The 15,998-nt window shown below is 44.0% G+C and overlaps 1 non-coding gene across 1 annotated transcript; it reads left to right on the top strand.

Moving 5' to 3' along the window:
• The first annotated feature begins 4,120 nt into the window (after positions 1-4,120).
• LOC114625221 lies at positions 4,121-4,252 on the top strand. The gene has a single exon (XR_003712028.1). It is a non-coding gene; the product is annotated as a small nucleolar RNA SNORA17 (small nucleolar RNA).
• The last annotated feature ends 11,746 nt before the right edge of the window (positions 4,253-15,998 follow it).

The following is a 15,998-nucleotide window of genomic DNA, read 5'->3' as shown; positions in this document are numbered from 1 at the left end:
CAGCCAGAATGGGGTGGAACCTGGTCTCACACCCTTGGAGGGCATGGTGAGGTGTTTGTAGTTTTTTGAAAAAGCTCCAGATTGATTTCCACAGTAGCTATACTAGCTATTCCCACAGAGAGTAAAGGTCCTGCTTTCCCTGTGTCTCATCAGCATTTGTTGTGACTTGTTTTCTTTTCATTTTGTTTGTTTGTTTGTTTGTTTGAGACTTGGTCTCACTTTGTAGTCCTGCTGGTCCTAGAACTCACTATGCACACCACACTAGTCTTGAACTCAAAGATCTGCCTGCCTCTGCCTCCTGGGTGCTGAGATTAAAGGCATGTGCCACTCCCAGCCTGGGATTTGTTTTCTTGTTAATAGCCAGTCTTGAACTCAAAGATCTGCCTGCCTCTGCCTCCTGGGTGCTGAGATTAAAGGCATGTGCCACTCCCAGCCTGGGATTTGTTTTCTTGTTAATAGCCATTCTGACTGTGGATGGAATAATGGGATGAAATCTCAAAGTAGTTTTAATTGACATTCCTATGGTGGTTAATGATGTTAAATATTTTTGTCATGTGTTTGTGTGTGGTTGAAACTCAGAGATCTGCCTGTCTCCCACTTCCAACCCCATGTGCTAGGTAGGATTAAAGGTGTGCACCACCATGCCTATTTTTTGTTTTCTACAAATTTTTAAATTTTACTTTATGTATATGGGTACAGTGTAGCTGTCTTCAGACACACCAGGAAAGGGCATCAGATGCCATTACAGATGGTTGTGAGCCACCATGTGGTTGCAGGGAATTGAACTCAGGACCTCTGGAAGAGCAGTCAGTGCTCTTAACCACTGAGCCATCTCTTCAACTCTCATGCCTGTTTTTATAGCCACGAATTTTTCTTTAAATCAGATTATTTTAATTAATTAATTTTTTTTGCAAACTAAATCAGGCTGACCTGGAACTCATAAATATTTGAACACGGCTAGGATTAAAGATATAGGACACCATGTCTGTTTTTTTCTTTTTCTTTCTTTCTTTTTTTTTTTTTGCATTTTTGTTTTTAAAACTGTCTTTAAAATACTTTATTCCCATAGACCAGGGCTGTTCTCAGCCTTCCTCTGAGAAATTTCTTTTTGCTGTGGGTGGCAGTTCATACTGAGACTAGGCTGGTCAGTGTGCCAAGAATAAATGCCTGTCACATGCTCAACTTTAAAGGGAACATCCACACCATGCCCACCAAAGCCAAGGGAACATCACCAAAGAGGGGGTGAAAAAAAATAAGGTCCAGAGGATGAGAAGGAGTGCTGTGAACATCTGTGGAACAGCACAGCTGCCACACACGTGAACACACATGAACTCACAGCAGCCAAGGACATCTGCACTAATCAGGCACTTGACGCGGATGGGGGAGGGGGCCATGAGGCCACACCCTCACACCCCACCCCAAGCAGACAAGGGCAGTTGATGGTTAACAATCAATGACAAACAGCCCCAGAGAAGGCAATGAATGAGGCAGAATCAATCACACAATAGAGATCTCAGGGAGTTAGGAATGTATCTGCCAGGGAAAGCTTCAGACACCTGGCAAAGCCAGGCTGAGAGAAGCGCGGTAGATTGTAACCACAGAGACTCCTCAAGGAAGCCTTGGGGCTCACAGTTTGTCTTGAGACATTTTGGTGGGCTCTTTCCTTTGCATTATCATTTTCAAGTGAGAATGAATGCTATTGTATTTTGGAAGAGTGCAACTTTGTTTTGATTTTACAGGTGCTTACAGCTAAGAGTTTGCCTGGAGTCTGAGAGGACACTTAACTTGGACTTTGAAATAGTTTTATTTTTTTATTTTTTAAAATTTATTTATTTTATGTATTCACCACAGCTCTCTTCAGACATACCAGAAGAGGGCGTCAGATCCCATTAAAGATGGTTGTGAGCCACCATGTGGTTGCTGGTATTTGAACTCAGGACCCCTGGAAGAACAGTCAGTGCTCTTAACCACTGAGCCATCTCTCCAGCCCTGAAATAGTTTTAAAACCATTAAAGGGACTGGAGAGATGGCTCAGTAGTTAAGAGCTGTGTACTGTTCTTGCAGAGGACTAGAGTTCAGTTCCCAGCACCCATGTGTGGCTTACAACTGCCTGTAACTCCAGCCCCAAGGGATTCAATGCCCTCTTCTGGCCTCCAGGGAAATTCAAATGGAGTGTGTGTGTGTGTGTGTGTGTATGTATGTGTGTGTGTATGTGTATGTGTGTGTGTATTCCCATGATAGGCCAGGTAATAGGTATGCTAGATCCATAAATGACATTATCACCAGTCTGTGAAGCAGAGAAAGGAAGCTCCATGATCTATACCCCATGTCCCTTCACACTTGTGTTGACAGATCTGGTATTCACTGCCAGTTGTTTAGGAGAACAACTTTTAAAGTGGTTCCAGTGAGCCTTATTAACTACAGCAGTCTTGGCTCCTGTTCAATGCTTCCATTAAAAGTTTGCAGGTCCCTAGAGAGGTGGACAAATGAGCACAGCCTTCCGATGAGCTACGACCTTCCACAGGGACACAACAGAGCATCCATTTCCAATGGGATTGCCAGGGATGCTAATAAGCTCTTGTTTGAATGATATTTTCTCTTTCCAAACATCTTTCTTTAACATTAACACATCTAATCTTTTCTATAAGCCTTGCAGTGCTTTTGTGCAGGGGAAATGGGGGCTCTGGGCATGAAATAATAGAAAGAACATCTGTAGGAAAATCTTGAACATAACAGTCAGCTGTGCCATTAACCAATCACATGTCTTAAAGCAAGTTATAGCATCTCTCTAAGCGTAATCCTTGCATATAAAGTTGGATCAGATGGTGGTTGAAACTACACAGAACTTCAAGATTGTCTGATCTTGTCCCGCTCAAGGTTACAAAAGTTACCTGTAGTAGAACAGTGGTAAGAATCCGGGCTGCTGGTGCAGTCATTCTCTTGTGTTGTGTAACTGTTTTCTCTGAATAAATTCCCTCTTGGAAAGAGGAGGGAAGCTAACACCACTCGGGATGCAAAGGAAACATAAAAGAGCCAGGAAGTAAATGAAGCTTTACAGGGTTCAAGTAGCTAATGAAACAAACTACAGGAATCTCAAGGTCCCTCTCTGAGGTTGCGTAGATAACAGTTGCTGAGGAGAAGACAGCATGGAGAGTTGAACTGCCTGTAAGGTGTGTAGGGAGCTGCAAGGGTACAGCTTTTGTGAGTTATTGCCCATGCTGTGTGGTCTTCTAGTGACGTAGCTGCCCTTGAGTCATCTACGTTCCTGTAAGTAACCCTCAACCTTACTCCTTAAGAAACCACGATGGCAGGATGTGGTGACATACACTTCTTGAGAGGCAGAGGTAGGTGGAGCTCAGTGAGTTTGAGGCCAGCCTGGTCTACAAAAATGAGTTCCAGAGTTGTTATACAGAGAACTCTCTCCACCTCTCAAGAAACCACAAAAACTCACTGCTCTAATAAGCTAGGCATAGGCGGGGTTGTTTTTAATTTTTTGTTTACTTATTATTGTTGTGTGTATGTGTACATGTATGCTGTATGTGAGAGTAAGTGTATACATGTCATGGTGGATATGTGGAAATCAGAGGAAAACTTCTGGGAGTCAGTTCTCTTTCTGCTGTGGAATCCGAGGATTAAACTTAAACTCGTTAAACTTGGAGTGAACACAGCAAGCATCTTACTCCCTGAGCCATCTCACCATCCAGAATTGTTCCTTCAGTATATGCTATTAGTGCCCTGTCTGTGGCAAGGAGATGTTTTCATGTTTCTCCAGGAAATCATGTAGCATCTCATCACATTCTATGAAACCCTTCTTTTCTCTAGAACAGTGGTTCTCAAACTGTGGGCCACCACCCATTTGAGGTTAGAATGATCCTTCCCTGGGGGTCACACACCAGATCTCTTGCATATCAGATATTTATAATATGATTTATAACAGTAGCAAAGTTATGGTTATGAAGCAGCAATGAGGATACTTTTATGGTTGGGGGTCACCACAACATGGGGACCTCTATTAAAGGGTCACAGCATTAGGTAGGTTGAGAACCACTACACTAGAATGTGTGGATATAGTAATTTCTCTTTTTTTCCCCACCACTGTTTGGATAGAAAGTCTTGGGTACCTACTCCTAGGGGCATTGCAGGTGTGGCTGGTGTGTCACACGTGCATCAGGAGGTGGCAGAGAGGAGAGAGCCTATGTCTACTCTCAGTGTTGTGACCTGTGACCATCTGAATGATTAGTAGCCAGCCTAGCATTCCCTGAAAAAAGCAAGCCTGAGACGACCACCAGTCCAGTGCTGTGCAGGCTCGGATGGACTCCCAGGCTGGAGAGTGAGCCAGAGATGAAATAACCCCCACATGGAGCCATTCACGGGGTTCTGGTTGAGGATTGAGCCTAAGCTGACTAACCACCAGTCTGGCACCATGCTACCTGGACAGGGAGCTAGCCTGAGATGACTACCAGCCCAGTACTTTGCAGACCTGATGGTGGTAGTGGCAGGTCACGTTTGAGATAACCCCTGCCCAGAGCCACAATGCAGGAGTGGGGCACAGCACTCCTAAGACTACTCCTGAGATGACCCCAGACACTCAGAGACCCCGGGTGCCACTAAGAGGAGCAAGTAAGTGGTGGGGAAATAGAAGAGAGAGAGAGAAACAGAAGGATGTGGTCACAGTGAAGAGAGGCAGAACTGGAGACTTAGGGGGTAGTGAAGAACCACCTGATGTGAGTAGCCAGTGATGTCATCTGGGATCATGATGGGGTCCTGACCTGTGCTGTCACAGTGGGCCACATCTGGGTCCATGACCCTGTAGTACCAGAAGTCAGTTACCACTAAAGGCCAGGCAGATGACCCTGGTCTAGGCTGTCACTAGGATATGTTGATGTCTGAGGGCTGTGCAGAACTGGCCCCACTCCTCACCTGGGCATTATGGGAGAGCTGGCCCAGGGGACATGAGAACAGAAGAGCTGACCTTGTCGCTAGCCAGCTTCGATTCTCAGGAGAGTGGACCCCACATATCGTCCAGGAAGCACAGTAGAGCTGGCTCTGGTTGTTGGAGTTGTAGGTGAGCTGGCCCCAAGGATATGAGTGTGGCAGAGATGGCCTGTCACTCATCTCCCATGCAGTGGCATGGGCAAGAAAGAGATACTCTCCTCCCCCTTCACCCTTCACCACCAATGGCAGGCAGGAGGCCTGGCCCTGGGGTCATGAGTGTGGGAGAGATGGCCCTGTTCCTCACTAGCTGCAACACTCAGGAAAGTGGGCCCTGCACCTCACTTAGGCATTACAGTAGAGCTAACCCTGGTTGTGGGGCTCAGGCAACCCAGCCCCAAGGGCTTGTGGGAGAGCTGGCCTTGCCATTTGTCTACTGTGTGGTGATATGGGCGAGGGAGAGATGCCCTCTCTTGCCCTTTGTCACCTACAGCAAACAGGAGAGCTGGCCCTGCCCCTCACCTACTGCAGCATTTGGGAAAGCAGACCCTGCACCTTGCCTGGGCAGCACAGCAGAGCTGGCCCTGATGGTGTGGGTGTGTATGAGCCAGCCTGAGAGCATGAAAGTAGGAGAGCTGGCTCTGCCCCTTGTTGGCAGTGGCATTGGATGGGCCAGCTGGGACAGAACAGAAGAGCTCATCCTGAAGGTGTGGGAGAGCTCTCGGGTTCACCAGCTCAGACCCAGATCCAGGGCTTTGAGTTGGCCCACCCCAACATCTACCTCATCACTGAACTGCTGGAGTACATGAAGGGACTGGTCCTACAGATTGAAAACTACAGGATCTCCATGACACAGGACAATAACAACAGGATACAGGATAGGAGACCAGTGAGTTTCCAGTATTGATAGAGTAGCAGAAGACAGAGGTTTGGTACCAGACCAATGACTCATTGCAATGAACATTTGCAAGCAAAGAAGTGTGGACAAAAGGGCATAAGGCGAAACACACTGTGACACACTACAACTTCCACAGTGAGATGTTTTTCCCCCTCTGTTGGTGGGGGGAGGTTGCAAGGGTGGAGGGTGGGTATGATGGGAGGGGGGATGAGTGGGATTGGGACGAATAATGTGACATTCACAAAGAACCAATACAAAGTTCAAAAGCAGAGAGAGAGAGAGAGAGAGAGAGAGAGAGAGAGAGAGAGAGAGAGAGAGAGAGAGAGAGAGAGAGAGAGATATGTTAGGGGCTAAGTGGGCTTAGATGGTGAATTAAAAACAAGCAAGCAAACAAAAAAACCCACACCCACCCCACAATGAAACATTTATGCTTGAATATAGACCATACAATCTGACCACATAGAATAAGCCAGGGTATACATCATGGAAATCTTGACAAAAAGCCAATACACTTTTTGGGAACATTTTAGGGAAATAGAATAAAATTTGGTCATCTACACTCAACCTTGACTAAGGCTGCTCTTTAAAAAGTGAGATAAATGTGATTCCACAAGCAAGGTTACCCTAAGAAAGATAACACATGGCAGAGGCACAGGGCATTGTTGTGACCTCATGGCTTCAAGGTTAAAGTTAGAGCAAGCACTCGAGAAGCAGAGGCAGGTGGATCTCTGAGTTCAAGGCCAGCCTGGTATACATAGAGAGTTCCAGCACAGCCAGAGCTACACAGAGAAACCCTGTCTTGAAAAAAAAAAAAAACAAAAATAGTATTTAATTTTTTTAAAATGAGAATTGTTATCCTTTAATATATCCAAGTGTGTTTATTTTTATCTTATTAATTTTTAATAGTTATAATAGCTATTTCTAAGCCTTTGGAAAAAAAATTTAATTGTCAATTGGTTATTGAGAGGAACTATCCATTAGCCCACAGGTCAGTGATAAACAGCTGTGTAGTTCAATCTGAAGCCGTTTTTACATTCTGAAATCACTTTACGCTCTAAAAGATACTGTTGTGCCAGGAAACATTCATGAAGCCTCCAAAGACACCAAGGAGCTGATTCCGATGCAATTGAATTAGAGTCTCCTTATTCAAGCTCGAGTTTGGGCCACACCATCGTCTCTGATGCTGGAGGAGGGGGGAGCGAGCCCAGTTTCTGGCAAGCATTTATAGAGGCAAAAAGAAGGTACATAGCCCGTATTCATCTGATTGGGGGTCCATTATGGCCTTTAACATAATTGGCTATAAACTTAACTTCTGTTTTCTTCCTGATTGGTGGTTGTTAGGAAGTGAAGTGTCAGGAGCAGGCAGATTTGTTGGGGAATAACCTGGAAACTGGTGTGAGGTACCAGCCTGTTAGTTAACTTTGAGTTCAACCTTAGGTCAGGTTCTCTAAGATGGAGTCTGAACTCAAAAGATTCAGTCTCCCAATACCAGCCTTCCTTGTCTCTTCAAAATCTTTCATGGAATCATAATTTCTGTAGAAATCTACATGCACCTTCTTTCTTGGTCCAGCTAAGCCAAGCTTATAAGAAGCGGCGACTTCCAGAGCTACAATGAACATGCCAGGAGACCATGCATCTGAGGTTTCAGCAAAGTGCTGGAAGTCGTGGTGGTAAATGTCCTCTACACCAAAGACCTTAAGGTTTCCTTAGGCCTGGTGTTTATTGGATGTCTTTTCTCTTGCAAGTTGTTGAGGATTTTCCATTTGCATGTGTGTTAAATAATTTTAGTTTGTGTCCCCTAGAGATATTGTAGTGAGTCTTGTCAACATTCTGGAGAATGTCACTTTTGCTTGTTTGCTTGAGTCATCCTTTCTCACCAGCCATGTGTGAGATATGATGCCACTGCCCGATTCCTTTTCAAAGGCTTGGCAGTGACGTTTGGATCTGCCCCAGGTGTGAAACACCTCTGTGCCAGTCCAGGACCTGGCTGTTGGCGGTTTATGCCGTGCGTTGGTTCCCAGAGCTTTTGCTAGATTGCTTCAAGATCCCCCCGCCCCATGCACAGGTTTCAGGATCCACTCCCCAGCTGCCTCTGCAGTGAGTTTTCTCTACACAGTCTGGTATGTAGGTACCTCATTTCCGTGTACTCTGATTATAAAATGGAACTTTTAGCTTCTCTGTGCTCTCATAAATTTCCCTTGCCTGAATCTGTCTTGGGGCTAGGGGGTAAAAAAAACAGAGAAAAGAATACTGTGAAGATCTTTTCACCCCTTTCTTAATTCTTATTCTTATTCTTCTTCTTCTTCTTCTTCTTCTTCTTCTTCTTCTTCTTCTTCTTCTTCTTCTTCTTCTTCTTCTTCTTCCTCTTCCTCTTCCTCTCCTCCTCCTCCTCCTCCTCCTCCTCCTCCTCCTCCTCCTCCTCCTCCTTCTCTCCCTCCTTCTTCTTTTTAAATGAAGGTCAGACGAGGGCATTGGCTCCTCTGGAACTGAAGTTATGGACAGTTGTGAGCTGCCGTGTGGGTGCTGGGGAACCTGGAGCTTCTGCAAGAGCAGTAAGTGAAGCGAAAGTTTCTGGTTGAGTCATGTGATGTAGACTCATGTAATGTTTTGGTGAGGCAAGATGCATGGGAGGACACGTGGTGTTTGGAGAGAGTATAAACAGGACTCAGTGGGCAGTGATGGGGGCTTGCAGAGCACAGCAGTCCTGGCAACAGCTTCGTTGGTCTCTCAACTTCACTGATCTTCACTTCTTTGAGAGAGGCATGGCAGAGAACTTCTAGCTGTCCTGGCCAGATCTGTTCGTTCCCACTGACTCGTGCCGATTTGGCAGAGGCCTGCCTGTTTCTGCTGGATTGTGTCACCACTGAGCTGTCTCTCCAGCCCCCACGTTCTCTTTATTCGTTCATCTGTTGATGGGCATTTGAGTTGGTTCCACTTCCTAACTATAATGAACAGCACAGCAATAAACACAGATATGAAGACATCTCTGTGCTGGGACTTAGAGTCTTTTGCGAATATACATGAGAGGTGTTTTACTAGTACATATGGTAATTTGTTGATTTCTTTTAAAGTCACATTGATTTCTTTAGTGGTTGCACCAATATATGGCAGAGGAAATCTCTCGTGCCAATGTGTGGAAGTTTTCACCTGTCAATAAAAAAGCCAATGAACTGAGGGAGGATTAGAAGTGGGACATCTGGCAGAAATGAGAAATAGGATTCTGGGAAATAGTCAGGCATGAAGGTTCACTGGGGAACCCTAATGGAGACAGATTCATGAAACTGAGGACCAGGTATCGAGCCATGTGGCATGGCTTAGACTAGAATAAATGGGCAATTGAGTTAGGAGCTAGCTGAGGAACAAGTCAAAGCTATTAGCCTAGACATTTACTCATACATAAGAAGTCTCATTTTTCTCTTATTTCTGGGAACAAAGTGGCTAGGTGGAAAAACTTGGGGTTCCAAATGGCACTGACTACACACATTGACAATAAATAAGAGGCCCCTCTTTCATATTTCTGCATTCTCCTCAACAGTTTTGGTAATTTGATTTCTTGACATTAGCCATTCTGACTGGGGTGAGATCAAGTCTCAAAATAGATGTCATACAAATTTCTCTAATGGCTAAGTATGCTGAACACTTAAAATAGCATTGGCTATTTGTGTTTCTTCTTTTGGACATTGGCAAGTATACATTTTCCCTTTCAGACTGACCTTAGCTGTACCCAAGAGGATCTGGTAGGTTGTGCTATCATTTTAAATCATCCTAGGGGTGTTCCTTCCTGATTTCTTCAGTGATTCAGTGTTTATTCAAAAGTGTCTGTTCAGTCTTCAGGAGTTGGTGTAGTTTCTCTTGCAGAGAATTTCCAGTTCTTTCATTGTGGGTTGATAAGATACAAGGGTCTCAGTCTCTCTCTCTCTCTCTCTCTCTCTCTCTCTCTCTCTCTCTCTCTCTCTCTCTCTCTCTCTCTCTCCCCCCCCCCCTCCCTCCCTCCCTCCCTCCCTCCCTCCCTCCTTCCTTCCTTCTTTCTTCCCTTCCTTCCTTTTGTTAAGGGTTTTTTTGTGTGTGTGTGGCGTATAACATGGGTGACTTTAGAAAAGGTTCTATGGCCGGGAGGTGGTGGCGCACGCCTTTAAACCCAGCACTTGGGAGGCAGAGGCAGGTGGATCTCTGAGTTCGAGAGTTTGAGGCTAGCCTGGTCTACAGAGTGAGTTCCAGGACAGTCAGGGGCTACACAGAGAAACCCTGTCTTGAAAAAAACCAAAAAAAAAAAAAAAAGGTTCTATGAACCACTGAAAAGAGTGTGCATTCCCTGTCTGTTGGAAAGAATAGTCTATAGCTCTCTGCTAAATCCATTTGACCTATGATATAATTTTTTAAAGAATTATTTATTTATTTTATGTATATGAGTAGACTGTAGCTGTCTTCAGACACACCAGAAGAGGGCATCAGATTTCATTACAGGTGACTGCGAGCCACCATGTGGTTGCTGGGAATTGAATTCAGGACCTCTGGAAGACCAGTCAGTGCTCTTAACCGCTGAGCCATCTCTCCAGCCCCCAACCTATGATATAATTAAAGCCTAGATTTCTTTGTTGGTATTTAGCTTAGACGACCCATCTGAAGGTGACACTGGGATGTGGAGTCTCCTTGCTCATGCCTTTTATAATTTGCTTGAGGAAATCAGGAACCCAGGATATGGCACATAAATATTTGTAATTATTGTATCTTCTTGATGAATAGCTTCTGCCTCTGTATATGAATTGACATTTTCTGCTTAACAGCTTTTAGTGTTGTTTAATGGTTTTATAACTTTGATTTCTTGACTATGATATTTCACAATCAGTTTCTTCTCTGGACATATCTACTTGGGGTTCTATATGCCTCTTGTGTTTGCATGTCCATTTATTTTCCGAGTTTGGAAAATTTTCTACTTTAATTTAATGGAATAGATAGTCTATGCCTTTAGGTTTTATTTCTGCTCCTATCTCCAGACTATGGATTCTTAGATTTGACCTCTTGAACATCACCTAGAGTTCTTGGAAGTCTGAGTCATGTTCTATTTTAATTTTTTGTCTTTTTCAGCCCTGGCTCTCCTGGACTTGCTTTAGGTTGGTCTTGAGCTCACAGAGATCCACCCACCTCTGCTTCCAGAGTGCTGGGATCAAAGGTGTGCAACACCACAACTAATTTTTTCTTTATATACGTCTAATATATTGTTGTTTCAGTCTTGTCTGCCATCTCTGACATTCGTTCTTCTGAGCCTTAATTTCCTTGTTGAATTCACTCCCCAAGTGTAAGTTCTTCCTCCGAGTTATTGACCATTTCATGCACTTGGGAAGTTTCAGGTCCTGAATTGTTTCCTTGCTTCATTCATGTAGTTATTTGAGTCATTTCTATGGTCACTGATACTTTTAAAAAGTAAGACCCTGAAGGTCTTTTCCTGGCAGTTAAGTTACTTTATGATATTTGTATTGTGAGTTTGTGGAGGTTCAGAATGGAATGAAAAACTAAAGTTCTTAGATGAAATAGACTAAACCTTCACAACCCCACATGTGATAGTGGAGTCTTTGACACCAAGATCATAACACAACAATACAAGTAAACAAACAGGTTCTATAACTACTAAAATGTTCTTTATTATTTTATTTTATTTTTGGGTTTGGTTTTTCGAGACAGGGTTTCTCTGTGTAGCCCTGGCTACAATGTTCTTTATAGCATATTACATTTTAAAGAATGTAAACCGTGTGGTGCATGCTGGTGTATGCTGCACTCAGGAAGCAGATGCAGAAGGATCATGAATTGTAAGGCCAGCCTGGGCTACATATTGCGGCCCTGTGTCAAAAATGTGAAAGAATAATCTACAGAATGGAGAAAATGTTTATAATACTTTTAAAATTTTGTGTTATTTGATGTGTGTGTGTGTAATATACATGTACCACTAAGCGGGTGCAGAGGTCAGAGGACAACTTTCAGGAGTTAGTTGTCTCCTTTTTTTTTTTTTTTTTTTTTTTTGGTTTTTCAAGACAGGGTTTCTCTTTATAGCCCAGGCTGTCCTGGAACTCATTCTGTAGACCAGGCTGGCCTCTAACTCAGAAATCCGCCTGCCTCTGCCTCTCAAGTGCTGGGATTAAAGGCGTGCACCACCACTGCCCGGCAGTTGTCTCCTTTTATCTTGTTGGTCCTGGAGATCAAACTTAGGTCTTCAGGCTCGGTGGAAGGACTTTAACTGATCCTTCTCATCAGTCCCTAGTTTTTATGTCTAATAACGGTTCAATATCAGCCAGCCTGTATAAAAATTGTGTGATAATTTAATACCAAAAGATAAGGAACCCAATTTAAAAAATAAGGGCTTGGAATAAAACTCCGTTGGTAGAGTATTTGTTTTATATTCACAAAGCACTGGGTTGGGTCCCTAGCACCATGCACATAAATAAACATAAATAAATAAGCACAAAGTTTTTGAATTGATATTTCTCCAAAGAAGATATGTGAATGACCAGTAAGCATATAAAATGTCAAACAACATTGAGGATACGCATATCAAAATCAGGAGATACCATTTTATCTTCACAAGGATGGCTATACCAAAACGTCAGGTGGTGTGAGGGTTTGAATGAGTGATGTGCCCCAGAGACTCAGACATTTGTACCTTGGTCCCCAGCCGGTGGCTCTGTTTTAGTAAGGCTTAGGAGGTGTGGCCTTGCAGAAGTAAGTAAATCACTGGAGGTGGGCTTTGGGAGTTTAAAGACTCATGTATTTTGGATTTATTTTCTGCTTCCTGCTTCCAGTCAAAGATGTGAACCCTCAACGTTCTACAGCCAAGCCTTCACTCCATCATTGTGGATTCTAACCCTCTGGAACTGTAAGCCTAAGGAAACTCTTTCTTCTTTAAGTGTCCTTAGTCATGGTGTTTTACCACAGCAATAGAAAAGTGACTGATGCAGATAGCAAAGTGTATTGATAATGGTGTGGAGAATACAATCCTCATATACTTCTGGTAGGTAATAGAGTGGCATTTTGTAAAACAGTCTGGCTATTCTTCAAAATGTTAGCAGAGACCGGTCTATAAAACCCAACAATCCCATATCCAGGTATACATCCCAGATGAATGGAAGTGTATTTCCATATAAAATACTTTTCATGAATTTTCCTAGCTCTTTAACCACAATACCTACAAAGTAGAAACAGCCCAAATGTCCAATAATTGTATTAGATAGACAAATGAATGTGGTATATCCATTCAATGGAATATACTTCAGCCACAAAAAGGAACGAAGTATTGATGCATGTCACAACATGAATGAAACCTGAAAGCAAGCATAAGGAAACCAGATACAAAACCAGTGATGAACTGTCCAGAACAGGCTAATCCACACAGGCAAATGCAGATTAGTGGTTGCCAGGAATTTAGGAGAACAGAAAGGATAATGGCTGCTAATAGATACAAGGTATCTTTGGGGAGAGATGGAAATGTTCTGGAGCTGGTGATGAAGCCACAGAAAGTTGTACACATACTAAACCCCACTGAGTTGTACCTTTGTTGTTGGTTTTTCAAGACAGGGTTTCTCTGTGTAGCCCTGGCTGTCCTGGAACTCACTCTGTAGACCAGGCTGGGCTCAAACTCAGAAATCCGCCTGCCTCTGCCTCCCAAGTGCTGGGATTAAAGGCATGTAACACCACTGACTGGCTGAATTGTACACTTTAAAGTGGTGAGTAAAGGGGGCTGGAGAGATGGCTTAGCAGTTAAGGGAACTGGCTGCTCTTCTAGAGATCCTGAGTTTGATTCCCAGCAGCCGACAGCTGTCTTAACTCCAATTCCGTGGGATCTGATGCCTCTGTTGGCGCTGGGCATACACAGTGCACAGACATACGTGCATGTATAACACCCATATACATAAGATAAATAAATAAACAAACAAAACATTAAAAAACTTAGTAGTTAAAAAGATAAAATAATAGATGTATGTTGAACCTGGTGCCATAGGTCTGGAGTCTTAGCTATCTGAGAGGCTGAGACAAAAAGATAGTAAGGTCAAAGTGAACCTGGGCTGTAGAGTGCGTTCAAGGCAAGCGAGAGACTTCAAAATTGAAAGTAAGAGGAAAGATGGGACTCTCCTGCATGCTAGAGCACTAGTCTACTATGTGTGAGACCCTGGATACAACCCCTGGAATTCAGTACATGTTACATGTGAGTTACATCTTAAGAGTGAACGTAGCCAATTTATAATGAGTAATTCACTCTGGCTGAGAGAAGAGTTTGTAAGTTGAGATGGAGGAGTTTGGGTGAGAAGGGCTTTGGGGCTCGGTCTGTAGAGAGGATGGCTTGGATAGTGTCTTAGGACACTGATCACTTTTCTGAGTACAGTGACCGAGAAGACGGACACCCAGCGCTGTCCATGGTGCTGACCCCAGGGCTTTTTGTCCTTGTAAACCCCCTCTAGGATTCTCTTCCTACGGCCTCTTACTCCTATGTTGGCCCTGTGAGCTCTCATCCTGAAGCCCTGGCCCCAAGACAGCCTCTCAATGATTACCTTCCTCTGATGCAAGAGCTCACAGACTTTTTAATAACTCCCATCGCTCCTCTGCTCTCAGCACCCTGAGCCCATCTTCGCTCCAAGAATCAAGACAAACTTTTGTCCCCAGAGGAATTGTCCTTCTTAAGGATAATTCTTAACGTTCTGGCCTGAGAGACGGACAGGAGAATGGAGACAAAGGAGAAGGATGGATAGAAGATGAAGGCTCTGTGTCTCCCTAGCCATTTGGGCTGGAGGTAGGTGGTGGCTTCAGGGTCCTTCCCATGGCTGAGTCATGGCTGAGAGAGTCCAGATAAAACCTGTTGTGAGACCAGCATAGAGCAGAGAGAAGGTATGGTCAAGTCACTGGTCAAGAAGCCTGGAGGAGGGAGATTTGGAGAATAGTTAGTTTTATCTGGAACTAAGACTTTTGCCAATACCGATTTATGTTGGGGAAAATTTAGGATAGAGGGTGGGAGGGAAGGCAAAATATAGACAGAGTTTTCTCCCCCAACGCCCACATCCACACAGCAGCTTCTTCCCACACAGAGAGAAAAGGCAACTCTCTCACTTCCTACTCTCTAATATTCCTGTTTTAATCTTCTCTGGTTCCACCTTCCTCCTCCTGCCTCTCCACTCTCCTACTCAAACCAGATTTTCATTCCTTCTCCATGGCCATTCTTCTGCTTTACTGTCCCTGCTTTTAAATCAGCATCTACTCGGCCCATTACTGCTCTAAGGGTGGACACACGCTAGGTTCATCCCTGTGTGGGGAGCTCACTTATCTTCCTCTCATCTCTTGGTGTCATGTAGATTTCCTGAGAGCAACAACCAACGAAGGACGCAGGGAGTAACAACAGAAAGTGCTTGGGAATTCTCTGCTTTCCTCACCTGTGTCCATGTCTCTCCCAATCTGCAGCCTCTCCGAGCCCACTGTCTTACTCCTACAGGTGGAGGAAGCATTGCAAAGACTCTTGGGTGTTTGTGGGAGAAATGTTGACCTTGCAAAGGCAATGCTTGAGCTTTCTCAAACACCCATGTGTTAGGAACTAGGATCCTTGCCTTCCTTTTCAGGCCCTTTCATCCAGAGCTATTTCCCCATTCTTCAACTTCCAGGGTGTATTGGCCTCACATTGAAATTAAAATACATGAGGTGACAGAGACATCCTCATGGAAAAATACTGACACAGGGCAATCTTCTAGAACACCCGGAGACTCCTAAACCTTTAGAAAAGGGTATGATTCAGATGGCTGAGTAGGACCAGACAGCATCCACGTGGGGCACTGTCACCTGTGAGACCTTGGAGGGGTCCAGTTCCAATGGCACCAAGGCATCTTAGAGGAAAACAAGAGAGAAGAGAATGATAGTTCTGGGTGCAGATTCTGAGGCCAATTTAGATCTGGCTTTGCCAGTCATTCTCAGTGTGACCTGGGGCAGTCATTTACTCCTGGTAAGTCTCAGTTTACTTATGCACAGAGATAATTCATTGTATTTCCTATACATTATAAGCACTGAATAAGAGAATGCTTCTGAAATACTTACCACAGTGCTTAACACACAGAAAACACCCTGTAAATAAGTACGGATGAGTGTTACCATAACAACAAATGATTGTGATTACTACTAAGGTGGCAGATTATTCTAGAGAGAT

Source organism: Grammomys surdaster, unplaced genomic scaffold (assembly GCF_004785775.1).
Source record: "Grammomys surdaster isolate TR1022 unplaced genomic scaffold, NIH_TR_1.0 213, whole genome shotgun sequence".
Lineage (NCBI taxonomy): Eukaryota > Metazoa > Chordata > Mammalia > Rodentia > Muridae > Grammomys > Grammomys surdaster.
The sequence above is the reverse complement of the archived record's forward strand: the minus strand, read 5'-3'. Positions and strand labels throughout refer to the sequence as shown.